The sequence below is a fragment of the Ascaphus truei genome, chromosome 15, assembly GCF_040206685.1.
Source record: "Ascaphus truei isolate aAscTru1 chromosome 15, aAscTru1.hap1, whole genome shotgun sequence".
NCBI lineage: Eukaryota > Metazoa > Chordata > Amphibia > Anura > Ascaphidae > Ascaphus > Ascaphus truei.
This window is the reverse complement of record NC_134497.1, coordinates 38320557-38346795: the sequence shown is the minus strand read 5'-3', so window position 1 is coordinate 38346795 and position 26239 is coordinate 38320557. Positions and strand designations below refer to the sequence as shown.

The following is a 26239-nucleotide window of genomic DNA, read 5'->3' as shown; positions in this document are numbered from 1 at the left end:
AGTTAACCATATCCAATAGCAGTTAACCCGTCGGTACTTAAGGCTATCAATCACCTAGTGAGATATCCCCTGAAGAAGTGCGCATGCGCACGAAACGCGTTGGGCCGTTTTAAAGATTTTATTGTTCAGTGGGGCAGAGACTTATCAGGACAAGAGACGCAGATGCCAGAAGGAGTGGACGTGTTTGGTGCTTTCTTTGATGCTCCCAGAACGGCGAACCAGGTGTCATACTGCTAGGAGAGAGAGGGCTTGTACCTCTGGAAGCTCCGGTGTCGCGGAGAGTGACGCAGTTCCGGTCGCCGAAGCAGGGAACCCCTGGGAGGTCACGTGTTCGGACGGAGTAGCAGCAAAGACAAGACAGACTCCAAACCTCTGCCTGTGATCTGTGGCAGTCCTGTAAGTAGGATTCTGGTTTTTACCAACCGGATCCCACGTCTGCCTCAGTATTTTGTGTGTTAATAAATCTTTTTTCATTTTCAGTCAGCCTTACTTGTTTTATGTAGTGTTTGTCTTGTTAGTGTGTTTTGTTGGTACACTTTAATGATAGTATCAGCTGTGTTGCACTATGATGTGTTTTCTTTGTTTTTCTCCCTGATACATGTGGAGTTACATCTTTAAGAAATTTGGAGCATCCCAGTACTTCTGCAGATACAAGTCTAAGAGACAATATCAACATTGGACTCTCTTTACCTGTTGGACTATTTCGGCGCCGGTCTGTATTGTATATCTTCGTGTACTATTATATTAAATATCTGTAAGAGCTCACAGATATAGGCTGAGGTACCCTATGTTACCTACTAGACATTATTAGGTTACCGTGTGATAGACTCATCTATATATTCACTTGAGTCTCACCACTAGCAGTCTATCTTCCCTAGCTACACAGTAGCTTATACTTACACTTTTTTAATTACTTGCGTCGTTATTAGGGACCTTTTTATTGATATCAATCCTTGAAGATATGAGTACCACTATCAGAATTCTCTAACCGTGATTAGTACTAGGTGTGATCTATATATTGTGCACCGATCACTAACTTAGTAACCAACTGTATACTCTCCTCAAGTTATAATCCAGTCAGTTGTGGATATACGCTTGTCCGGTACATCACTTACAGACTGCGTATCAATCTCATAAATTATACCACACTGAGGCACAAGCTACATATCTATCTTGCCAGTGCCAGTCATTACCAGGTTCCCTTTACCCATATGGCAACAAGTCTGATTATTAAGACTAAGTGCTAGCGATTTAATCCTTGTTTTATTCTTTGTGTGTCCTATTTTTAACCCTATATTATTAAAGGTTTATTTCATTTATTTATGTTTATCACCACACAAGTGCTTGTTCTAAAGGGGTCCTTTTTCTTGCCTAGGCAAGTATAGTCTATGCCAGCGGTGCGCAATCTGTGGGGCGCGACCCCCAGGGGGGGCGCGAGACTGCCGACGGGGGGCGCGGGGTTTACAGAGGCCCCGCGCGCTTCCCGAAGGCACTTAAATTAAGTGCCGGGGGAGCTGCAGGGCCTCTGTAAACCATACTTACCCGTGGCTCCGGCGGCTTCCTCCCGGCGTCGCCATGGCAACGCGGCGTAAAAATGACGCTGCGAGGTCATGTGACGTCACGTTGCTATGGCAATGTGACGTCATTACGCCGGAGCGCGGGTAGGTTGGGGTTGGGGGGGGCGCGGGAGCGAGGGGACAGCCGTCAGGGGGGCGCAGGGAAAAAAGTTTGCGCCCCCCTGGTCTATGCTATTAGTTTCCTTACCCCTGGCACCGTTTTCTAGACAGTCGCTTGAGCTTATTTCCCCACCCCCCCCCTCCCCTACCTTAACTTGCTGTGATGTCAGCTGAAATATGGAAGAAATGGCCCAGTCTGTAATCCTGATGGCTTTCTTGTCATAATCGTTAAGTAAGTGCCTATATTTTGCTGTTATTTGTATAATCTGTTGTGTTCACCTTTATCAAGGAATAAATTATATTTTATCATATCTGAGTCTCGTCCCAGTTCAAACCCAGGTATATATATATTTATATATAGTTTTGGTGTAAATTACAGCCTGTCATAAGCTACCGTGACAAGCTTGTAATTAACTGGTGGCAGCTGGCGGGACTGAACTGGACCTGGATTACAGTATTCTGCGGGATACTATGATCCAGTGGGAACTTGATGGTAATTGCAAGTTCCTGGGACTAAAGATATTGAACACACAGTGTTCAACATATAACACAAGATATGGCACCTCCTCACTGTTCCCCTACTTGTGAGAAGCATTGCCTCCAGAACCAAAGTGCCGGCCATCCGTCTGACTGGAGCCGGGCACTGAGACCGGAGGAGTGCATCAAGTCGGCGCGGGGACCAGCAGCCAGCAAGGCTGAGAGAGAGAGCCTGAAACCCGGCAGGCTGAGCAAAGATCCACAGCTGCAGCTGCTGTAACCATCACACCGCCCGGAGAGCAGGGAAGGGACCCAGCTCCGGGACGGCAGAAACTTGTGGAGGGAGAGGGTGGTCTCAGAGACCATAGAAGTCGTGCACCAGGAGAGGTATTGGCCGTTGCGGCGGCCAGTCCATTTTACCCAGAATTGCTGGCCCTGATGTTTGCGCAGGGAGAGATGTCCCCGGCAGAGCGGCTCGAGCAGCTGAAGCTGGCAATGATCCGACCCGCTTATTCCCTCCCAGAGCCCGGCGCTCCAGCAACTCCACTCTGGACTCCGTTCCCCTTGCTGGGGTTAGTCCACCGGTGGCGGAGAAGCACCGGCAGTTGCTGCGGCACTGCCAACAAATGGGCCAGAATAATGCCTAGTGCCCTGACCGTGCGCGGTCAGGCGAAGAAGGCCCTCAGGGCCAACACTCACGAGCTGCGGAAAAGATGACCCAGTTAGCGGCATCCTCTGATGGCTCCCGCCCAGCCAGGGCAACAACCCTCCTCGGGACGTCTCCTGGAGAACCTGGACGGGCTGCATCAGCAACAGCGGTGGAGAGCAGCGGCCATCCACCTGATCACGGTGGAGAACCAGCGGCGGCGGCAGAGAAGAAGCCGCCACTCCGGCATCCTGCCGGCGGCAGTTTTATTTGGGGGGAGGGACAGGGTTTGCGGGAGGGGGTTATTTTACCAAGTTTGCATGGAGCTGTGTTCCTCCACAAAGACCTGGGACCCTTGTCCTGCACCGTTTTACCTGTACCCAACCTGGGCGGCCGCTCCAGTCCCCCTGCAATTGGGACCAACGAAGGCGGCGGTTTCTGCGGGGACCAGCAAGGTAAGCCAGACCAAGTCGCAGACTGACTCTGACTTATGTTTCCCTATGACTGTACCCTGTTGTTTCACTATAGGGGTGACCGGGGGGTGGCAGGAGATATGGGTACCAGGGGAGGGGAAGGAAGGGCAGCTTGTAGGGCACCCATTACCCTGGCGGAGCAGCAAGGGGACTCCCAGTTAAGAGCCCCACTGTTGCAGCCTTGCTATGGGCTGGAGGTATCCGGGGTTGTGGCAAAGTTAGACCACCCCCAGATTACCTGCCAGGTTGGAGCTGAGGTGGGTGCATCTGCACCAGCAACCCTGAGCTCACCTCCGGTAATGGGGGCACAGCTTCAGGGAGAGGGGCTCGCCCCGTTAGCACCCAGCTCTAGGGTAGGATTGCCTGGGAGAGGGTTGGGTGGGCCAGTGGGAACCGGGGAGGGAAGGCAGCAAGTGAGCCAGCCAGATTTCCCCATTACCTTGACGGAGCGGCAAGGGGACTCTCAGTTAAGAGTCCCACTGTTGCAGTCTTGCTATGGGCTGGGGGTACCAGGGGTTGTGGCACAGTTAGACCACCCCCAGATTACCTGCCAGCCAGAAGCTAAGGTGGGTGCATCTGCACCAGCAACCCTGAGCTCATCCCCGGTAATGGGGAGACAGTGTCAGGGAGATGGCCTCACTCAGGTGTCCCTAGGATCCAGGTTAGGATTAGCTAGGGAGAAGCGGAGTGAGGGGGGGCTGCAGGTAGGTAGCCAGCATCAGATCTCAGTGAGAGAAGGAGGGCTAGTGGTAGCCGGGGAGGGAAAGCAGCAGGTATTGCAGCTAGAGTCCCCCATTACCCTGGCAGAGCCTCAGGGGGTTTCTCAGATCAGCAACCCCCTGTTGCAGCCTAGCTATGGGCTGGGGGTATCATGGGCAGTGGCCAGTTTGTGCCACCCCAGAGATACCTGCCAGCCAAGAGCTAAGGCAGTTGCATCGGGAGAGATGCCCCTGAGCTTATCCCTGGTAAGGGGGAGACAAGGTCAGGGAGGTAGGTGCACTCAGGTAGTTCCAGGGTCTGGGTTAGGATTGCCCAGGGAGGAGAGGAGTGCAGGTGGGCTGCAGGGAGGTAAGCAGCAGGAGTCATCAGCAGGGGCTGAGGTGCTAGGCCTAGGGGAGGCTAGGTAGAGAGACACTGGGGAGCAGGGAAAGATAGTAGGTCAGTGGGGTGTCAGGCAGCTGGCCGAAGCTATGGATGGGCTAGGTAGGCAGAAGGTCCCTTGTCCTAACTGGCCAGGAGTGACCCCCCTGACAGATTCCATAGGGTTCCCAAAGGAGGGGCTGTGGGTAGATAGGCAGCCAGGGAGGAGAGTCAGGAGTATAGCGGAGCAGCTACAGGTTGGCACAGAGCCAGGGCAGGTAGGGTCCCTACAGAATAGTGACATAACCCTTTCCCAGACTTGGTTGACAGGAAAGAGACGGTCAGTGCTGGATAGCTGGTCTCCTGCTGGTGCAGAGACATGCCAGTCTCTGGGCAATGTGCAGCATGGTCTGCACAGGGGCCCCTTCACCATGGACTTGGTTCACAAGGCACTGGGTGGGGGGCAGAGGGAGGCAAAGGAGAATGCCTGGCTTTGCAGGATCTGGACTTTACAATCCACTGTGTACTGGTCATTGCCGGAGGACAATTTTGCCAGGCCAACCCCGCAGGATGTATCGAGTGCGTCAAGGGCGCCAGTGGTATCCCAGGGCCAGGGGGAGGCCACAGGGATATCAGGCACCCCTTGAGCTGGGGAGGTGTGACGATCGTGAGGGTTTGGCCCGGGATTAACGGGGTTACCCCCCAATTGGCCCCCTCTAACCTCGCCAGGGAGACAAGGGGTTAACTGGGCCGAGGTCCAGAAATGTGATTCAACCCTTGTTATGACATGAAAATGCTTATTTCCCTGTGTAACTGTATTGTGTTATCTTGGTGTTTGCACTCACACATACACTAGGGTTGCTGCGGGAGGGAAAGGGTTAATGTTAAAATAGGGAAACATATATTTTTGATAAAGTGCCTTTCTGGGGCAGTTTTTGAAATGTACAGGCAGAATGCTAATGGTGTGCTAATGCTAATGTACAGGCAGAATGCCTGCCCCTTTGTAATGCAAGCAGGACAGCTTGCTAGAATTTACATAGCCCTGATCAAAGGGTAATTACCTAATTGGTATGCGGGACCCAGGAAGCTAGAGTGGGGGTGAGCATTATAACTCACACCTTACAGCAAAAGGTATCCTGCCCTGAGTAATCTGAAACCAGGTGACAAATGTCCTCCCTGCTTCAAAGGGTTTATTGATGGAGGGCTACCCAAGCAGGAAATCAGAATGAGTGACCTTATTAAATATAAGAATATTGTGAGATGTCCTTGGCTGAACATGCTAAGAGTTACATATGTGTATTCGTGGGATTTAGCCCATCTGTTGAGTCTAAACACTGTATATCTAACAGCTACTAAGTGCCAGATATTAATATCTCTATTAATTTTCATATTACACTGTAATGTTTGGTCTCTCCGGGAGTGTCAGGTGTGACGGAATGTATTAATATGTCTCACCTGCCTGTATGTTTTACTGAACGGAAGTTATGAAGTGATTTGCAGTAAATATGAAATTTTGGTTGAGTTCTGAGAAACTGCAACCCCCCTGCTATGGTAATAAGCAGGAAGGCTAGAATTTACATAGCCTGGTCATCAAAGGCTAAATTGCTAATTGTTTATGCTTGGCCCAACTGACCAAAGGAACTAACCAGTTTAAGTGTGACATTTCACACTGAACCCTGGAAGTCCAAAATCCGCTTCAAAGGGACTTTTGCTAGACGGCTCGGCGCCGTAACTGGGAAAGAAGGGTTACAATGATATTTAAGTCAGAGCCACCCTTTTACCCATTGTCTTCATTGTCTTCATGTAATGTCTTGATGCCTGCATGCAAAGCCTTCATGTTCTGCATGTGTCCTGCATGTATTGCTGTGATGTCAGCTGAAATATGGAAGAAATGGCCCAGTCTGTAATCCTGATGGCTTTCTTGTCATAATCGTTAAGTAAGTGCCTATATTTTGCTGTTATTTGTATAATCTGTTGTGTTCACCTTTATCAAGGAATAAATTATATTTTATCATATCTGAGTCTCGTCCCAGTTCAAACCCAGGTATATATATATTTATATATAGTTTTGGTGAAAATTACAGCCTGTCATAAGCTACCGTGACAGCGGTAATACAGCATTTTTGGTTACCGCAGCTTGATGTATCCGGCCCTTTGACTCAAGTCAGGTTTAGTGATATTAAGTTCTAGTTGACCCGCAATGGTGTATGCAGATCTATCAATATTTGCAGTTTAACATCAGTAATAAGACAATAGAGATGTAAAAACCACACAACACACATATTCCTGATTACCTTGTGCTAGCGCGTTACTTTTCCACAGCGTGCCCTCTTGATAACAAGCTCTTTCCCATATTCATCTCCATACCAGACCAGGAGCTCTGTGTGTGGGGGGAGGTCTGTGCAGGTTATGTAGTAGATTTTCCTGTGGTACTGCAACGCCACAAGATTCTGTTCTTCCTCGTTTCTCACACAATTTACAAACCTAAAATTGGGACAGTTACTGAGGTCTCAAAGTAATGTCTATTTTATAAAGGAAGAGCTGAAAAAAGATACAAGTTGTTAATAATGTGACTTGTCTTTTCTTTCTTCTCTACAGTTTTTGAGGTGAACAGAAGTTAATTCAGAGCAATATATATACGATGGCTCACTTGTATGTACCCACAGTTTGAAAGGAATGGGAGCCACAGGCCACACTAGTGACTATCTCACTGTATTACTTAAAAAAACACTGTTGTAACTAAAAAGTCCCCGACACGATGACAAGTGACACAAACGTGAGTTTTCTTCCGGTGGAAATAAGCAGAAACAGAAAGTGGGGTTGATGTAACAAGGTGTTGTAGCAGGAATGTGTTACTTTAGCAAGCTGAGCGTATAACAGGCCTTGAGCTGATTTGGAAACTGGAATATAGAAAAAGCCTTGAGCCACAGTCTAATGAGGTAACAATGTCGGTTTGGGCTTGAATAAGAAAACTAAAAAAGTGGAACCAGCCCCTGTAAGAAAAGTGTAACATTATGCTCAAGTGCAGGGTCATTAACATATATGATCAAATACAGAAATACTGTTTAAAGCTTAAAAGGAGTCAGCATGAGAAGGTATCATGCCAAGCACACCTCTGAGGAAGGCAGCATGGCCTTGATGTCTCTGATTTAGAGAAGGAGGGCATCATGTTATTAAAGCAGGAGAATTAAAAGGTGAGAGCGCACATGAAGTTTTACATCCATCCTTTTTCCTATTGTCTCCTCAGCCCTATTTGTCTGAACATTGTTTGAACAGGCCGTGTAAGGCGACATACGGGCAGCAATGGTGCTGAACAAGGCTGTGAGGAGAAGACAGGAGTGAGGGGAGAGGTGCAAAGAGCTGCTGTGATCACATGCTCATTGCCATTTACTTGAGTGACTGTTACAGTGCAACTGAGGCTATTGCGCTTTAGTGAATCTAGTGTTTGGTAAACAGAGGAGGCAAAGTGGATAAGGAAAAATAACCCCCTGCAGATCAGTACCTGGGAGGCAAATAAAGGGTGTGGGAGGAAGGGGGATACAGAACACAAACAGCAATAGAAACACAGTAAGACAAACCATGTGTGACTGGTAACTCTCTGTGACGGTGAGGGGGTAAACCAGGCTCAATAATAAAGGTTAAGCCCACTTGGTTACCCCGGATCGTGTGTTGGGGTCCTAGAGTGTCAGCTCTTGGACCCGACTGTCGTATATGCATGTAACGCTGGATCACGCTATGTCACGCTATATCAACTCATTCTGTATATCAACAGGATAGGTAGAATACCCATATACCATTAATGTTAGCATTTATTATCGTCATTAATATTTATGTGATAGTGGGTATGGTTATTTCACACTGCTAAGTTGTGTCACACGATATTAACTCATTCTGTATATCAACAGTATGGGTATAATACTCATAATATCATCAATGCCAGTGTGTAATATCGCCATTAATTCTTATGATAGTGGGTATGGCTATTTTTACACGGTTAAGACGTGTACTTAAAATACTTTTAGTATAAGTGTTTGTTATATAATTTTCGATATTGACAACATTTAGAACTTTCTACTACTTACATTGTAAACAATATTCACACAATCGTTTGGTATTCTTTTGGTTATGTGTTATGTAGGTCTAATTAGGGGTTTATATTAATAACTCGTATTAGACACAATTTTTTTATTTCTGTTTGGATGCTTAATAATACATTTTGATGGATATATTTATCATTATCATTGAATACACTTTACTTTAGGATATTGTGCTCCTTATGTCTTATGTTTTTCTATGTTTTTATGTTAATTGTTTTCTGCTGTAATTGTTTATGCTGCTGTAGCCTGTAAACTAATTGGAAAGCTGATGATATCACCTCCCAGACGAGTGTAAAATGTTTTTCATTGGTTAGCTTGATGCATTTAGTTAGTTCCAATGATCACTGTGGCTAACCCCTGACGAAGTGTCTCACGTGACACGAAATGCGTAGGAGAGCCATTGCATGCTGGGCACTAACGTGATGACGCAACACGCCTAACATTGCCTACACGAGCGCAGGAATCACCACAAGTGGATGCCGGTCTATGACTTTCCCTAAGCACACGCCCTCTGCGACCCGGAGAGGGGGATTGTACCTGGACTACGGATCTTCTGTTTGAGTGTTTACCTGCCCGGTGTATTTGGAGCCATATGATCTCATTTTTTATTGTAAGTTTTGTACTTTCTTTTTATGCTACTATAAATTGTTTTATTTTTGAATTTGAGTGATCTTTTTCCTCTTTTCTGTCCCCCATTCCTTTTGTCTTTAAGCCCACTTGGTTACCCCTGATCCGTGTGTTGGGGTTCTACAGTGTCAGCTCTTGGACCTGACTGTCGCATATGCATTACAGTGACTGTGTGTAAACTAAGCGACAATAAAAAAAAATTGCGAGGTGAGGGGGTGGGAGGGGGTAAGAGCGAGGTGAGGGAAGAGCGAGGTGAGGGGGTGAGAGGGGGGTGGGGGAAGAGCGAGGGGGGTGGGGGAAGAGCGAGGGGAGGGGGGTGGGGGAAGAGCGAGGGGAGGGGGTGGGGGAAGAGCGAGGTGAGGGGGTGGGGGAAGAGCGAGGTGAGGGGGTGGGGGAAGAGCGAGGTGAGGGGGTGGGGGAAGAGCGAGGTGAGGGGGTGGGGGAAGAGCGAGGTGAGGGGGTGGGGGAAGAGCGAGGTGAGGGGGTGGGGGAAGAGCAAGGTGAGGGGGTGGGTGATAAAGCTACAAGGTTCTTATTTGTGTGCAAATTGTAAAGTCAGGTTTCTATAGTGTGGAAGGGATAAGCCAAGTAAGAGTAGAGAATATATCTTCTTATTCTATAACAAGAATCAAATTAGTCCAGAGCAACATCCAATGTGACAAAAATACACAGTGAAATATATCTCTTGAAAAAAGGTCATTTAGTTATCCCTTTGGATAAAGCATATAACCCTGCGAGCCACTTATTACTCTATCCCTGACACGAGAAAAGGGTACGTAGACATTTTAGCACAATGTGAAAGTATATTTTATTAAATGATTATATTTAATTGGCTGTATGCACAACAGAAAGGCCTAACACCGCTCACCTAAATAGGTATAGGTAGAAGTTTTAATAGTGAGGACGGTGCATATAGGGAGAGACAGAGGCACATATGCAAACAAACCAGGTGAAATCAGAATCACCCAAAAAGAACCCTATTTGCTGCACTCAGTCCAGAGGTATAATCACATAGCAGTCAAATACTTATATAGTTGGCAATAGGATACACATGATCTAAAGTAACCGCTCCAAACACTGTAGGAGGACGGGTACCAATAAAAGCCAAAATAATAAAATGTTATTTAACATTGGAGCCCATGGCCGTTCCCTGTATCTGAACATAAAAACCATCTTCAAATAGAAAAAAGTTTTCTTGCAGAATAATCTTAAGTAGATCTATAATTGGCATCCTTTCCCTGGGTGTCTGTCAAAAAACGTCATATCTCATTAAATGTCTGTGTGGCATGGGTTATGTGGGGAGACCACCCAGAGAATAAAGGATAGGATTGGACAGCACAAAGCGGCCATACGCAGATGTGACCCGGATGCTCCGGTAGCACATCATTTCACACAGGCTGGGCACAACGTGAGTCAATTGAGGTACCAGATTATCGATGGGATGAGAATGGGCCAACGTGGCGGCAATCTGCAGAAATCACTGTTTAAGAAGGAATCCAGATGGATTAGAACTCTCGGTACCATGACTCCATGGGGCATGAACAAGGATCGCAATATGGGCTGCTATTTGTAGTCAATTTTGCCCAGGCACCTGCCCCCTGTGCGGTGTATGTGTCATTAACACTATCTCTGTATTATCCTCGATATGGTCTGGTGCTGGTCCTACTCTATTGCTCTGTACTCTGAGGTATGTGACTATACGGTTGGGCTCTGGGTCCTGATGCTGGGTGATCCATCCTTTGTCAGAGGGGTGAGTCTCCTTCACCTCTAACCTGGCCCCCCTAGTCTTCTCTACTCTTAGTTGTTGTTGTTGATCTACGGGAGACTCTTTTCCAGCTCATTTACATATGATCTACCATTATGATTTATTATCTTGTACAAATTCATTTGAAACGCTTGGTTATTCCATTTTTATTAGGGTGTACTTATATGCATGAAAAGTTCTGCTCTGTTGTGGCTGGCGGTTTTACTACCCACCACCAGTACACACTCAAGTGTACCGTTCCTGCTTATTTCCGATTGTTTCTATGCTATCAAAAACGGACAGGCATCCTAAGGACACCTATTGAAGGCCCCGGTTCCTGCACATGCGCGCTACACTCCGCACCACGCTACCACACGTGGAGGACAGGAGAGTGAACAGAGACAGCCCCAGCGCGCGGGTCTGATCTCTCAGAACTGAGATTACCCTTCATACTTCCTATGTGATGCCCTACTCCTGTGATAGACACCAGAATCGGGGATTATTAAAGAAATTTTATATGTAAGTTACTAATTTTATTATTTGTTGCTAATACAATATCTATCTCTCATCTTGGTGCGCTTTTGTGTTTTTTCTTGTTTTGTTGTACTTATATGCATGTTTTATCCTGTCCTAATATATATATATTCACATCACTTACATTAACTTTGTTTTGATTACTATGTCACCTCTCCTTCCGGGCGCCGCCATCTTAGGCACTCGGCGCCGCGAGGGAGGAAGGGGGTTCTTCCGGGCGCCGCCATCTTAGGCACTCGGCGCCGCGAGGCAGCTGCAAGCTGCCTGCCCACTGCCTATCCCCCCGCCGGGGAGTGAGGTAAGTGAGCGCAGTGGAGGGAAGTGAGCGCCGGGAAGGGAGGTGAGTGAGCACCGGGGAGGGAGGTGCGCGAGCGCAGGGGAGGGAGGTGAGTGAGTGCCGGGGAGGGAGGTGAGTGAGCGCCGGGGAGGGAGGTGCGTGAGCGCCAGGGAGGGAGGTGAGTGAGGGCCGGGGAGGGAGGTGAGTGAGGGGAGGGAGGTGAGTGAGGGGAGGGAGGTGAGTGAGGGCCGGGGAGGGAGGTGAGTGAGCGCTGGGGAGGGAGGTGAGTGTGATGGCGGGGGAGAAGACGGAGAGGACAGAGTGAGAGAGAGAGTGAGAGAGAGAGTGAGAGAGAGAGTGTGAGAGAGAGTGAGAGAGTGTGAGTGTGTGTGTTTGTGAGTGTGTGTGTGGAGAGTGGCAGTTGGGTGACGTCAGACCCACCAATCTGATTGGCCAGAGGCTGAGGACCAATCAGATTCACCGCAGCTAGCACCAACCTTTCGATTTTATATATTATAAGATAAGATAGGTATTTATGCTGTTTCCTACCTCTCGCAGGCGAGCTGTGCTCTGACCTCTCCTCTCTGCTGCAGTCTCAGATTCACTTTCCCGGAAGTGGAGACACTGACTACATCCAGGTCACAGCTCTGTGTCCTACTGCGCATGCTCACACTAAGGGGATCATGGGAGTTGTAGTTTTTAAACTTCAAAACGGATCACGTGTCACATACTGTGCAGATTAAAAACAAGACAGTAACATTTCCCAGGCACTGTGCTAGGGAAAGATAGTTTCTGCTGCATGTAGATGTGTATCCTCCTCTTGGTCCTTAATATATCTCAGTAAAGCTGCTTCAGTTCATCACTATGTATATAAATATATATATACTTGTTCTCTCTCTGTCTCACAGAGGGCTGGGGCAGCACAGGCTGCTGGTTTTGTCTTTGAAATGCAGATTGTCCTGATTTTATCATTTAGTTTATTTTCCAAGTTAATAACAAGTGCCCCACCCCCCTCCTCCCTCACACAGAGCCCCATCTGCTCCCTCACAGAGCCCCCCTGATCCTCACACAGAGCCCCCCGGGGGTCTGACGCTGAGCAGAGCTGCAAAGTGCTTCATCAGAACCCTGACGCTGCATTCTGCCTGCCCCAAATAACACACACCGAGCGCAATAACATCGGGAAGAAAAAGAAATTATGGTTGGTGTTTTCTTTTTTTTACGGTTCTTAATCATTAAATGTGTCATTAACTATTAAAAAGCTTCTGTTGCCAATTCAGTATACTTCTGTGTCCGCTTCCAGACACCACTCTCTGCCCACACCATCTGTTCTGACCGTAAGACTGACATGTATCTATAGGAATAGTTATGCAGGCTATTGATCCCCATGTACAGTATGCAGCTCTGTTTTAACTGCGTCATTTCTGAGTAATACATGTATAGTGTTGTGTCACTGCCCACACTTTTCATTTTGTCCCAGTTTCTGAAAAGAGATTACACAAGTGGTAATACTTGAAAACGAGTGGTAACTCTCAATGTATTACATCCTGGTAAAACATTTTATAAACAAATACAATTAAAACAAAGCAGGGATTTATGTGTCCCATCCTAGCCTCAAATCAGAGAGATGGGGAAAAAAAAAAAAAAGAGATTTCATTGGCCTTCAGCTGATCTTGAGATCAGAACCCTGGACTCTGATCGTGACGCCTCCATCCCCGCCTACCTCTCCTTCCCTAACCCCTCCCTCTCCCTTCCCTCTCCCTTCCCTCTCCCTTCCCTTCCCCATTTTCCCTCTCTTTATCTGTCCCTACTCTTAATCTTTTCTATCTCACAAAATAAAGATAATATAGAAGGTGAAAAATACAAATATACAAATCTGATTCACATCAATGTAATACACAGAGTCTGAAGAAATGAGCATTTAATATAAAACAATGAGCTATACTAAGATAAATGTTTTTGAATGTGTATTTGGTATAAACGCCAATCTTTTGTTATAGATTGATATGTAAACTGTGAATTGATATATGCAAAACAATAAAAATAAAAAAAACTAAGCAGCCAATGTTGACCTGACTTACTGCAATCTAAATTCCTAAGACTTGGTGCCCCAGCCATTGCCAAACCGATTGCTTCCCTAGTCAACTGTATTCTGCCTGCAGGCCATATCCCTAAAACCTGGAAAACTGCCAGAGTTGTCCCTATCTTCAAAAATCGGGAGAAAAACACTGTCTCAAACTACAGGGCAATCTCTCTAATCCCAATACTATCCAAAGTCATGGAAACATGTGTTCACTACCAATTAAGGGATTACAATACTCAGACAAATTTCCCTAGCCAATTCAATCTAGCTTTCGCCCCAAACACTCGACGGTAACTACCCTGATAAAAGTTTCCAGTGTGGAATGGAACAGGGACAACTTACTGGTGCAATATTCCTAGATTTTGTAAAGACTTTTGATACCGTTATCTAGCTTAACAAACTCCAGTGCTCTGGAATAGGGAAGCATGCTTTAAACTGGTGTAACCCTGTTCCACCCGCCCCCCCCCCCCCCCCCCCCAATTTCCTGTTGGGTACTGTAGACGGACGTTCACAGAGGTACACAATTAGGAGGCTTTATAATGTGAAATTATAATAGGCTTTATTGTGCCTTTTCCTTTTCATCAGGAAATTATCCAAACACAGGGGGGGGGGGGGGGGACAAAGCTTCTATTCACTTGGGAGTATTTCTAGTGAAATCCTATGCAATTAGTTCACATCTCCATTCGTTAAGCATGTCTCCCAGCCCCAAAACATATAGCATGAAAATAAGCAGATATAAGCAGTCTCTTAATAATAAAAGTCTTATCTGTTTCTTGGAGGGAAAATCTCACTTCCTGGTTCAGCTTCAGGTGCAGTAGTTTTCCCTGTGTCTTGAAATCAGGTCTGCTGTGCAGAGCTCAAGACTGGTTAACTCCAAGGGTCAGCTCTCAGTCAGAGCTAAAGAGTCACTTCCTGTCTGAACAGACAGGTTTTTGTAAACAATCTAATCAGGCAGGTGGTGTTTAGTAACTAACTACGAGAGGTTAACCACCACACTGCTGGATTAAAGGCACATTACTGAACAGGGATAAGTCCCCTGTTACAGGTACTCTAGGGGAAATGGTGTACTGGTTACTTGAGTGTATGTGGTGCAAACCTGCTGGCAACAGGGGGCCCGAGTCTCCCGTGGTGGTATGGGGGATGTCATCAGGACTGGCTTTGAGGTATGGCTGAGTCATACGCACTCTTGGTACAGCGCCTCCATCTATAACAGATCCCAGCGTAGTAGGGAGGAATCTCTGAAGGAGAACCTCTTTGTGCAACTCCTCCCTGAATGACTCCAGGCTCAGGCAAAAAGGGTTCTTTAGCAAAGATATACTTTATTTCCTCCTCCACTGGCAGACTGCCCACCATGCAGCCCGGTCACTTAGCCGCTCATCACTGGGTTGTCACCCGAAGGAAGTCCGTGGACACCACTCCTAGACAGGGCCCTAGAAGCTGTCTTTGCTCTTCTTTTACTCCCTGGTGGAGTAGAAGGAATTGTCTCCCACACCACTCCCAGAGGAAGGGCCACAAAGCTTGCCAGAGCCCTGGCAGCTTGCGGGGACCGACTATCCTCTCTCAGGGTGCAGAGGAACTGTTAAATTCAGGAAATGCTATGCAATAAGTAACTCCAATAGGCACCATCCGTGTGTCACTGTAATTGGACCTGATGACACTATCTTCACTGCCTTACTGCACAGCATAGATGTGTGTGGGGAAAACACATGATAACTCCTGGCAAACCTGCCCTTACCAGGGATTATTGCACAGGAGGAGAAAGAACTATAGCCCCAAAACTACCCAGGGCTACACTGGTTTCATTTCTACCTCTCAGGTAGATCCCAACATGTGTCTATCTCAGGCTCTAACTCCAACCCCTTGGATATCACCTGCGGTCTCCCGCAAGGCTCTGTTCTGGGGCCCTATTCTTCTCAATGTTCATCAATGATCTTCCTACAGCTTGTAAGGGAGCTTCAATACACATGTATGCAGATGACACAATCTTATATGCACACAGCCCTCGCCTCCCCCATGAACATGTACTTCAATCTGACTTTTTGAAACTTGAAAATTGGATTTCCCAAAGCAAACTGTTTTTAAACATTAACAAGACTGGTAACAAATGGTATTTGGGGCCAAGGCTAGACAAGAACCAATGCTAATACCATCCTAGCTAATACCATATTTGGGTATATGGTCTGACTCCCGTTTAAAATTTGGGATGCACATTGATACCCCGACATCCAAAACCTATACCAAACTAGGTGTTCTTTATAGGAACAAATCCTCCCTACGTCTGCTGATCATAAGGTGTATCGCACAGCAGATGCTAATGCAAATGATAAACTATGGGGACATAGTATACGGCTCGGCACCCCAAATCCACCTTAGCAAACTTGATACCCTCTACAATTCAATATCCCGTTTTGTTCTCCAGTGGAACTACAACTAGGGTTGCCAGATGTCCGGTTTTGAACCGGACAGGCCGGTAATACCGATGCCTGTCCGGTATAAAATCGGAGGTAATACCGGACACATGTGTCCGGTATTACCATTTTTGCGGTGGAGAGCTGGCAGCGCGAGGGTGGCACGACGGCGGAGGGCTGGAAGTGCTGAGACTGGAGGCGGGGGCAGACAGTGGCCGGGCAGGAGCAAAGTGTGAGTGTCTGTGCAGCCTGTCCCTGATTGGAGGAGCAGAGAGCAAATCAGAGGACAGCGGGGGCGGAGTCCACACCCCGGCAGATCTGAGAAGTCCGTGTCCTTCCTGGCAATAAGGTAAGGACACAATTTGGGGGATGGGGGAGCCAGGATGAGGTGAGATAATGGGGGTCCAGGATGAGGTGATGGGGGAGCCAGGGTTGGTGAGGTGATGGGGGAGCCAGGGTTGGTGAGGTGATGGGGGAGTAGGGTGAGGTGATGGGGGAGCCAGGGTGAGGTGATGGGGGGCCAGTGTGAGGTGATGGGGGAGGCAAGGTGAGCTAATGGGGGGGCCAGGGTGAGGTGATGGGGGCACTCATGAATGTGGGCATAGGTATACAAATGACCACACCGCTTGATAAGTACTATAGGTAGCATTATTGTATGCTGCACTCCTCAGGCTTATCATAGCCAAAACAGAAGGCGAACAGAGTCACCTAGATCCCTATTAGCACGCACTCAGATAAGAACCCCGCCAAGGTGTATCATAGCCAAACGCAGGGTTTTGATACACACCTTTGGTTGCTTCTGGAGTTTATCATTTATGTGGCTTACAGATGTGCTATATACTTCTTAGGATTCTGTACTTAGCGGTAGAGCCCACTCATTAATGTTGGTACAGGTATACACACAACCACACTGCATGATAAGTACTATAGATAGCTGTAGGAGACGTGTTCAGAGGTACGCAATGGAGACTGTTTTTAAGGTGAAATTAAAATTAGGCTTTATTGCGCCTGTTGCTTTAACACAGCAAAACATATGACTATCTACACATGAAGCTCAGCCCTCTCTGACTGGGTTGGTTAGCTAAGCTATTTACCAGCCCCAAAATATAAACATATATACAGATATATAATAGTTCCAAAAGAAAGTCTTATCTGTTCTCCTGAAGCTGTAGGGGAAGTCCTCTCTGCTCTCCTGGGTAAGCACCTTTGTGTGCTACAGCAATGTCTGTCCAGGTTTTGAGGTCTGGTCCCCTTGTCTTGCTATCAGCATACAGTCCAGTCCTTCTGCAGCTCAAGACAGCCGTTCCTCTGGTCAGTCCCCCCCACCCCCAATTGGGAGACTCAGGAATCTCTGCTCTGTCTCCTAGTTCAGCTCAGATGGGAGCTAAGGAGTCTCACTTCCTGTCTCAAAGGCAGGCTTTTTCTAACACCTCTAATCAGCCAGGTGCTGGTCAATTAACCAGCACACTGCTGGATTAGAGGCAAGTTTTCTGAACAGGGTAAGTCCCCTGTTACAGTAGCAATCTCGTATCCTTCATTCTTCAGGCTCAATTACAACTTCCATCACAGATCACATTTCAGTATGCACTGTTTTTAAGTTAAACCCCCCTTTTTAGCTATGTTCATTGTAACATCGCCGGAAGATGAGATCAGTGTATCTCGAAAGCTCGCAAGAATAAAAGCATTCGTTAGCCACAGAACGGTATCGTCTATTCTTTTTTGATTATATATATATACTAGCTGAGGGGGAGATGAAGGGGGGGTGAGGGTAGGTGAAGAGGGGGTGAGGGTAGGTGAAGAGGGGGTGAGGGTAGGTGAAGGGGGGGTGGAGGGGAGGTGAAGAGGGGGTGGAGGGGAGGGGAAGGGGGGGTGGAGGGGAGGTGAAGGGGGGTGAGGGGGGAAGGGGGGTGAGGGGAGGTGAATGGGGGGTGAGGGGGGGGTTGAGGGGAGGTGAAGGGGGTGAGGTTAAGGGGGGGTGATGGGAGGTGGAGGGGGTTGCCGGGAGGTGAAGGGAAGGTGACAGGAGGTGAAGAAGGGGGTGACAGGAGGTGAAGGGGGGGTGACAGGAGGAAGGGAAGGGGGGAGGTGGAGGAGGGATGTGGAGGAGGGGAAGGGGGAGGTGGGGGAGGGGAAGGGGGGAGGTGGGAGGGGGAGGTGGGGGAGGGGGGGGGAGGGGAATGGAAGGGGGGAAGAGGGGGGAGGTGGGAGGTGGAAAGGGGGGAGGTGGAAAGGAGGGAGGTGGAAAGCGGGGAGGTAAGAAGGGGGAGGGGTGAAGGGGGGGAGGGGTGAAGGGGGGGTGGGGTGAAGGGGGGGGAGGAGGGTAAGGGGGGAGGGGGGAGGAGGGGGAGCAGGGGAAAGGGGGGAGGGGGGAAGGAGGGGGAGGGGGGAAGGAGGGGGAGGGGGGAGGAGGGGAAAGGGGGAGGGGGGAGGAGGGGAAAGGGGGAGGGGGGAGGAGGGGAAAGGGGGAGGGGGGAGGAGGGGAAAGGGGGAGGGGGGAGGAGGGGAAAGGGGGAGGGGGGAGGAGGGGAAAGGGGGAGGGGGGAGGAGGGGAAAGGGGGAGGGGGTGGAGGAGGGGAAAGGGGGAGGGGGTGGAGGAGGGGAAAGGGGGAGGGGAAAGGGGGAGGAGGGGGAGGGGAAAGGGGGAGGGGAAAGGGGGAGGAGGGGGAGGGGAAAGGGGGAGGGGGGAGGGGAAAGGGGGAGGAGGGGGAGGGGAAAGGGGGAGGGGGAGGGGAAAGGGGGAGGAGGGGGAGGGGAAAGGGGGAGGGGGAGGGGAAAGGGGGAGGAGGGGGAGGGGAAAGGGGGAGGAGGGGGAGGGGAAAGGGGGAGGGGAAAGGGGGAGGGGGAGGGGAAAGGGGGAGGGGGGAGGGGAAAGGGGGAGGAGGGGGAGGGGAAAGGGGGAGGAGGGGAAATGGGGGATGGGGAGGAGGGGAGAGGAGGGGAAAGGGGGAGGGGAAAGGGGGAGGGGAAAGGGGGGAGGTGGGAAGGGGGGGAAGGGTGGAGGTGGGGGAGGTGGAAAGGGGGGAGGTGGGAAGGGGGGAGGTGGAGGAGAGGAAGGGGGGAGTTGGAGAAGGGGGGAGGTGGAGGAAGGGAGGTGGAGGAGGGGGGAGGTGGAGGAGGGGGAGGTGGACGAGGGGAAGGGGGGAGGTGGAGGAGGGGGGAGGTGGATGAGGGGAAGGGGGGAGGTGGAGGAGTGTAGGTGGAGGAGGGAAGGGAGAGGTGGGGGGAGGTGGGGGGAGGTTGGAAGGGGTGAGTGAAGGGGGGGTGAAGGGGAGGTGAAGGGGGGGTGGAGGGGAGGTGAAGGAGGGTGGAGGGGAGGTGGAGGGGAGGTGGAGGGGGTTGGATGGGGGTGGAGGGGAGGTGAAGTGGAGGGGAGGTTGAGGGGAGGTGAAGGGGGGTGAAGGGTGTTGAGGGGAGGTGAAGGGGGAGAGGTGAAGGGGGTGACTGTAGGTGAAGGGGGGGTGGAGGGGAGGTGAAGGGGAGGTGAAGGGGGGTGGAGGGGGGGTGGAGGGAAGGTGAAGGGAGGTGGAGGGGAGGTGAAGTGGAGGGGATGTTGAGGGGAGGTGAAGGGGGGTGAGGGATGTTGAGGAGGGGTGAAGGGGGAGAGGTGAAGGGGGTGACTGTAGGTGAAGGGGGGGGGTGACGGGAGGTGAAGGGGGGGTGACAGGAGGTGAAGGGGGGGTGAGTGGAGGTGAAGGGGGCTGTAATGGGAGGTGAAGGTGTAGGGGGGGAGGGGAAGGGGGGGGAGGAAGGGAAGTGGGGGGGGGTGCGGGAGGTGAGGTGTCTGCCCAGTGTCTGCCGGTCGTCTGCCCCCCCCCCCGAAACCTTCCGTCTGTCCCCCCCCGAAACGTCCCGCCTGTTGTGGGCCGCTCCCTCACCCGTCCGGCCGTTCCCTCACCCGTCCGCCTGCTCGCTCCCTCACCCGTCCGGCCGCTCCCTCACCCGTCCGGCCGCTCCCTCACGCGTCCGGCCGCTCCCTCACCCGTCCGGCCGCTCACTCACCCGTCTGGCCGCTCCCTCACCCGTCCGGCCGCTCCCTCACCCGTCCGGCCGCTCCCTCACCCGTCTGGCCGCTCCCTCACCCGTCCGGCCGCTCCCTCACCCGATCTGAGGCGGGAGGCAGCGTGTTGTGGCCGCTCCCCCGCTGTGTCCCGGGTGCTCGCTCGCTCCCCCGCTGACTGTAGCGGCGCCGGGGGGGGGGGGTTGTGTGTGTGTGTGTGTGAGTGTGTGTGTGTGACCTTTGGCCCGTCACTCTGCCTCAGGCCAATGAGAGGTGTGCGGGGGCGAGCAGGCCAAGAGAGCAATCTCATTGGCCTGAGGCAGAGTGATGGGCCAAAGGTCCAATGTGATTGCTGCTAGGGACAGGACAACCAAACACGCATACAACGGTTTAAGAAATATATATATATATATATATATATATATAGCATTTACATAGTACCCGGTCAGTTATTCCACTGTAATAAGGCACATACAGCTTGTGTGTGATCACATACCTCCTCTTCCTACAACCCTACTGTCCTAGAGACACCATTTTGCAATGGCAATCTGCATAACAGATCCCTAGAGATTATTGATCTAATACCATTCAAGTGTCCCATTTTATATTGGATCCAGAGTACCATATGTACTCACCATAGGATTCTATATGTGTGTCCGGACTACGATTTTAACCCCCATTATTTTAATATGTCTGATCATTAAAGATTAATTTTAAATTATACACTAATCATTCAGAATAGGGATCACAAGTGCTGATAAATGGGTTTCTTTCTTCTCTTGGTTTGTTTGCATTCAACTTACCCAATACCACCGATTTCTACCAATACAACCTTATATTTACTCATTAGCTGTAGCGGGGTACCCCTATTATACTTTGAAATATTCCTACTTAGCAAGGTATATGGTGAACACATGTGACATGGAAATATAATCATCCAATAAGCCTATAGGACAAAAGATAATAAAGATAGATAGAAGTAGAAAAAAAAAACTAAAAATTCTAGGTCTGAATTGAATCAACAGCAAAAAGTCCCATGGTAGATAATATCAATGATTGGAGAGAGTATAATGCTCTCAAAAACATGTGTGGCATAAGAATGCTTGTATAGTGTCCAAGGTACGGATGATGAACGTATCGCAAAAGATTCCTATTGGGTGTGATCCACGGTAAAAGTCAGCAGCAAAAACTACATGTACAGGTATAACTCAAAGGTTAACACCAGTTGCCTGATAATGATAACCCCACAATGCAAGAGATGGTAATATATACAGTCCGGGGGGCAGGCATTTAAACTGGAACCAAAAATATCTGTTGCTAGGTATAATGCTTGATACTTGCATGGCGACGGTTCGTCACATGGAAGAGAAGAGAGTCCATAACGGATATGTACATCTTGCAATAAGAAACCCCCGGTTCCCTCCGCCTTCGGACCAAGCGCACAACAGCCAGAAGAGATCAGCAGAACAGAGCAGTTGCAGAAAACCAATGAGAATAACGGAGATGCAGTTGCTTGCAGGAACTCCGATGGCCGTATCGCCGTGAGGCTTCTTCCGGGAGTTATGATCTGTGTACAGCAGTTAAGCACTTTGTAAAGTGCTTCCGATTTCGCGCCATAGATCACGCGTTGCGTCAAATCCAATCAGGATAAGGCTGGATCGTACATGCCTTAACCAGCACAAAGTGACTATTGGACTGCAACTATCTGCAACTAAAAAGAGACAAATTAGTACTAAAAACGTACAAATAATAGAGGAAAAATAAGTGAAAATTTAGAAAGATATATTTATTCTTAAAGCAAATATTAAAAAGACTAAGATAAGATGTATAGAGAAAGGAAAAAGAGTGCACTGAAATTTTTTTGAATACTAATTAACAGAAAATAGGCAGAAACAAGAAACATAACAGTAAAGATAGTTAGTTTCACGGAAACATGGCAAAGCCAATGAAGTCATTATGTCCAGATATCCGTCATGACATGTCCATCTTGGCCTATAGATGCTCAAATCCGGAACTTGACATTAGTGTTACCTTTTTGAAAAGTAAGTTTGATATTGATACTGTTGTGGTTGAGGACATCAATGAACTGGCTGAGTAATTGGGCAGTGCCCTGCCATAGTATGAAGATGTCATCGATGTACCTCAACCACAACAGTACATGTGATGTGAACTCACAATTTGACTCCGAAAACCTCTTCATTCTCACACCATCCCAGGAATAGATTTGCGTAGGAGGGTGCGCATGTAGCGCCAATTGCCGTTCCCCTGATCTATAAATAAGAATTTTTGCAAACAAAATAGTTATGTTTTAAAACAAAATCCAAAACTTGTATTAAAGTGTCTGTCAACATTGTACTGAGATTTTGCATTGATAAAAAAGAATCTTGAGGCAAAAATACCATCCTCATGCGTGGATACATGTATAGAATGTTACTACATCACATGTGACAAGTGTGGTTTGATTGTCCACAGTGATGTTATCCAGCCGGGATAGAATATCCATGCTATCCCGAAGGTAAGACGGTAAAGTCTCAATGGAGAAATGAAGAAAAGCATTAAGGAAACGGCTAATGGGCTCGCACAACTCCCCTATGCCCGAAACAGTAGGGTGCCCTGGGTGGTGGGAGAGGTTTTTATGAATTTTAGGCAACAGGTTTAGTGTGGGAATGACTGGGAACTTTGTAATAAGGCCATCATGCTGTCATTTTGTAATAATACCCTGTGTAAGTGCCTCACATACAATAATGTCAAGTTCACTTTTAAACTTTAGAGTAGTCTCCTGGTAATTCCCTATAGCACTGGGCATCGTGTAACTGCTTAAAAGCATCTTTTTCATAAGACAGTTTGAGCCACAGCACAATATTGCCCCCTTTATCAGAGGGCTTGATTTCAATAGACGTCATAGCTTTTAGTTCCTTGATAGCTGTCCATCCAGACATAGAGATGTTACTAGGTCCCATTGAGTCAGAAAGTCTCGAAATTGCACCAGTCACCATGTTAGAAAAAACTTCAACTTGAGAGCATACTTGACAGGGGGGAGAGGGGTGGGAAAGTTGAGCGAGGTTTAATATGAGCCACAGGCTTTAGCTCATCAGGAGTTATATTATCTTGCTCCTGTTCTGTATGAGACGATAAAATGGACAATGGTGTAGATGTCAAAGCATTTAGGGCCACACTTTCCATCTCTGAAGCTGATTTCAAGTAATGCTTGTGGAGTAGGAGTTTCCTACAAAAAAGCTGGTTATCTTTTATCCACTCAAGTGTCACACTTATGAGTTGGTGCAAAAGATAAACCATGCTGCAGTGCTTATATTTGTATAGGGGTCAAGGTAATATCAGACAGATTCACAATGGTCAACGGATTCATTTCAGTGGCTTTGATTGACCCTTCTGACCCTTGTAACCATACCGATCTCTGTCCCTTAAAGCTGCAGTTCAGTCAATATCATGCATGTGTGTTTTTTTTTTAATAAATCAGTGCTGTAGTAAGAAAAAATACTTTTAGCATTTTCTGTTTTAAAAAAAACAACTTTGAAAGACCAATTTTCTTGTATTCTATTTTAACAGCCATTTGCTAAGGCACTGCCCCTTCATGTCCTGTTACAAGCTCTGGCACACCCCTTTGTCAGCACTGCCCTCCCTCTAGCACATGTCAGTGCAGGAGTGCTCATGAATATTCATGAGCTTCCACTGAGAGACAGAAGCAGAAGAAAAACAGATCCCTTCACTAATTATGTCACCAAATTTCGCCTATCAATACATGGAGAACGAATTGACCTCCAGCTATACAGTTCTTTAGGTAATTAGAGATTGCACACATGAAACTATTGAAGTAAAAAAAAAAAAAAAAAGACTGAACTGCAGCTTTAAGTCTTTTTTCTTCCACCACCCCAAGCGCTGTCGTGGCTCCCTTGGATAAAAAAAGAAGATGTAGCTCTGTCATATTTAGAGTCTTTTTTTTAGTCATATCACAGTTAGAGGAATCCATTTCAGATGTAGTGGCTCCCGATGATATTGAGATGCCTTCTTTCTGTTTCCTCTGTGTTTTATGTTTTGTTTGGAATGACAAGGAATATGTTATATCTATGGCGCTAGGCCCCAAGTCACACCAAACAAAAGGATATAAAGCAGCTAGATGGAAGTAGATGTCCACTAGAGCCCTCCTCGTGTAGGCGGTCAAATCATGTAAAAAAATTAAAAACAAACATAGTGTAATACAGTAAATAATATTAACACAAAAACAGTGACACCACTAACAAACACTTAAAACGAACAAATGCTGAGACAAACAGATGACTGAAAAATAAAAAAGGCATTTAATACAATAACTGATAGTTCAGTACAAATAAAAACACACACAATATGAGAAGTCCTTATGGTATCCTGTAGCTAGCTGAAATGCCCGCTTACCAGAGCCCGGATCATTCTGATCTCAGCCAGGAAAAAGATAGGAGCTGGGATAGCTGTTACATCTACTGACTCCCCGGCAGCCAGACGATCACAAATGCAGACGCCTAGGAGACGGTAAGGAGCTACACCGGTGTCGTATGAGAGGGGATACTCTCCAATTATCCACTGCCTGTTACCAGCTGGGCTCCGGTAAGCGGGCATTTCAGCTAGCTACAGGATACCATAGGGACTTCTCATATTGTGTGTGTTTTTATTTGTACTGAACTATCAGTTATTGTATTAAATGCCTTTTTTATTTTTCAGTCATCTGTTTGTCTCCGCATTTGCTAGTTTTAAGAGTTTGTTAGTGGTGTCACTGTTTTTTTGTTAATATTATTTACTGTATTACACTATGTTTGTTTTTAATTTTTTTACATGATTTGACCGCCTACACGAGGAGGGCTCTAGTGGACATCTACTTCCATCTGGCTGCTTTATATCCTTTTGTTTGGTGTGACTTAGGGCCTAGCGCCATAGATATAACATATTCCTTCCCATTCATATCTGACCTTGGGTGTCAGAGTTATATCCCAGGCTGCTGGCCATTACCAGGTTATTTTATTAGCGCTACCTTTTTCTGTTGTTTTTTGTTTGGAATGACGCCATTTATAAAAAATTCAAGTTTATAGTCAGATAAGTCATGTGAAAATGTGTTCTTTTTCATTGTTTTCATCTGTCTCATATTTATCAAGTTCTGCTTCCATTTTATCAAGTGCACTCTTATCCATAATCTCCATATCTTTCTGTAAGGTCTCAATATGTGATGCAGTCTCGACAAGCATATCCTCATTGTTGGCAATCAAGATGTTAATCAGCTGAAATGAGCACGTATTGAGAGCACTTTCCCAGCGTTCCTTCAGTTTATGATCAGAAAACGTAAATAACACACATTCCCAGCTAGCTCAAACTCCTACACCCACCACCCTCAGCTAAATGCTTTTCATTCTGGGTTAGTTACAAATACAAAATAAAGTTAGGTGTGTGTCTCCTGGACCCCAACCATAGATTTTTGCCTCAGATTCCTATATGAACACCTCCCTCAGCCTGACAATGTGCGTGTGGGGAGGTAACGCCAGCTTATGTGTAACAGGAATCTCTGCCATAGAGGTGTAAAAGTGTAACCATCAGTGGGAAAGGTCCCTGTGTGAGGTGGAACCACTTGTTACATCATTACTGCAAAGGAATATGTCATTAATAATGGGACACTTAACCCCCTCAGGTGCATTTTCATTTCAACGTGTAACGTGTGAAATAGATGGTCAGCCCTTGCTGCTCTAGAGATATTAAAGGAACAGGACATACAGTATGTATATGCAGCTGCAATAATGTCCCTCACTGGGGAGGTTAGTCTGTGTCCCTGTCCTCCACCTCAGTATTCACAGGACATTTGGTCACGAATTATCCCACCTCTAGCCACTTCGCCACTATGGTAAGTGCCAAAACCCCCTAACCTAAAACACCTGTATCCAAAGCCCTTCCAAACCACATAACTTAAGCCCATACCCTAAACCCCTTTAAATTAACACCATACCCAAAAACGGTAATAAAACTTATATTAGAAGCGGTTGGTAGTGGAGGGTCCGTCTGTGCCTAATGCCGACAGCCAATTGGTCACGGCGAAACTATTCCAATTCAAAGTTAAGTGAGGCTACAGACAGCTTCAGCATAATGGGA

The 26239-nt window shown here is 47.7% G+C and overlaps 1 protein-coding gene across 2 annotated transcripts in view; it reads right to left on the bottom strand.

Annotated features, from left to right (window-relative positions):
* The window catches only part of LOC142466841 (uncharacterized), a 755003-nt gene extending 742671 nt beyond the window's left edge, over positions 1-12332 (bottom strand). The window contains exons 1-2 of one of the 2 annotated variants that reach the window (XM_075572349.1): positions 12181-12332; positions 6647-6836 (exon numbers count right to left, since the gene is read on the bottom strand). The gene's annotated coding sequence lies outside the window, so the exon portion shown is untranslated. The remainder of the gene's footprint in view (positions 1-6646; positions 6837-12180) is intronic. The other variant, XM_075572348.1, reaches the window with a different exon arrangement.
* Positions 12333-26239: the final 13907 nt, after the last annotated feature.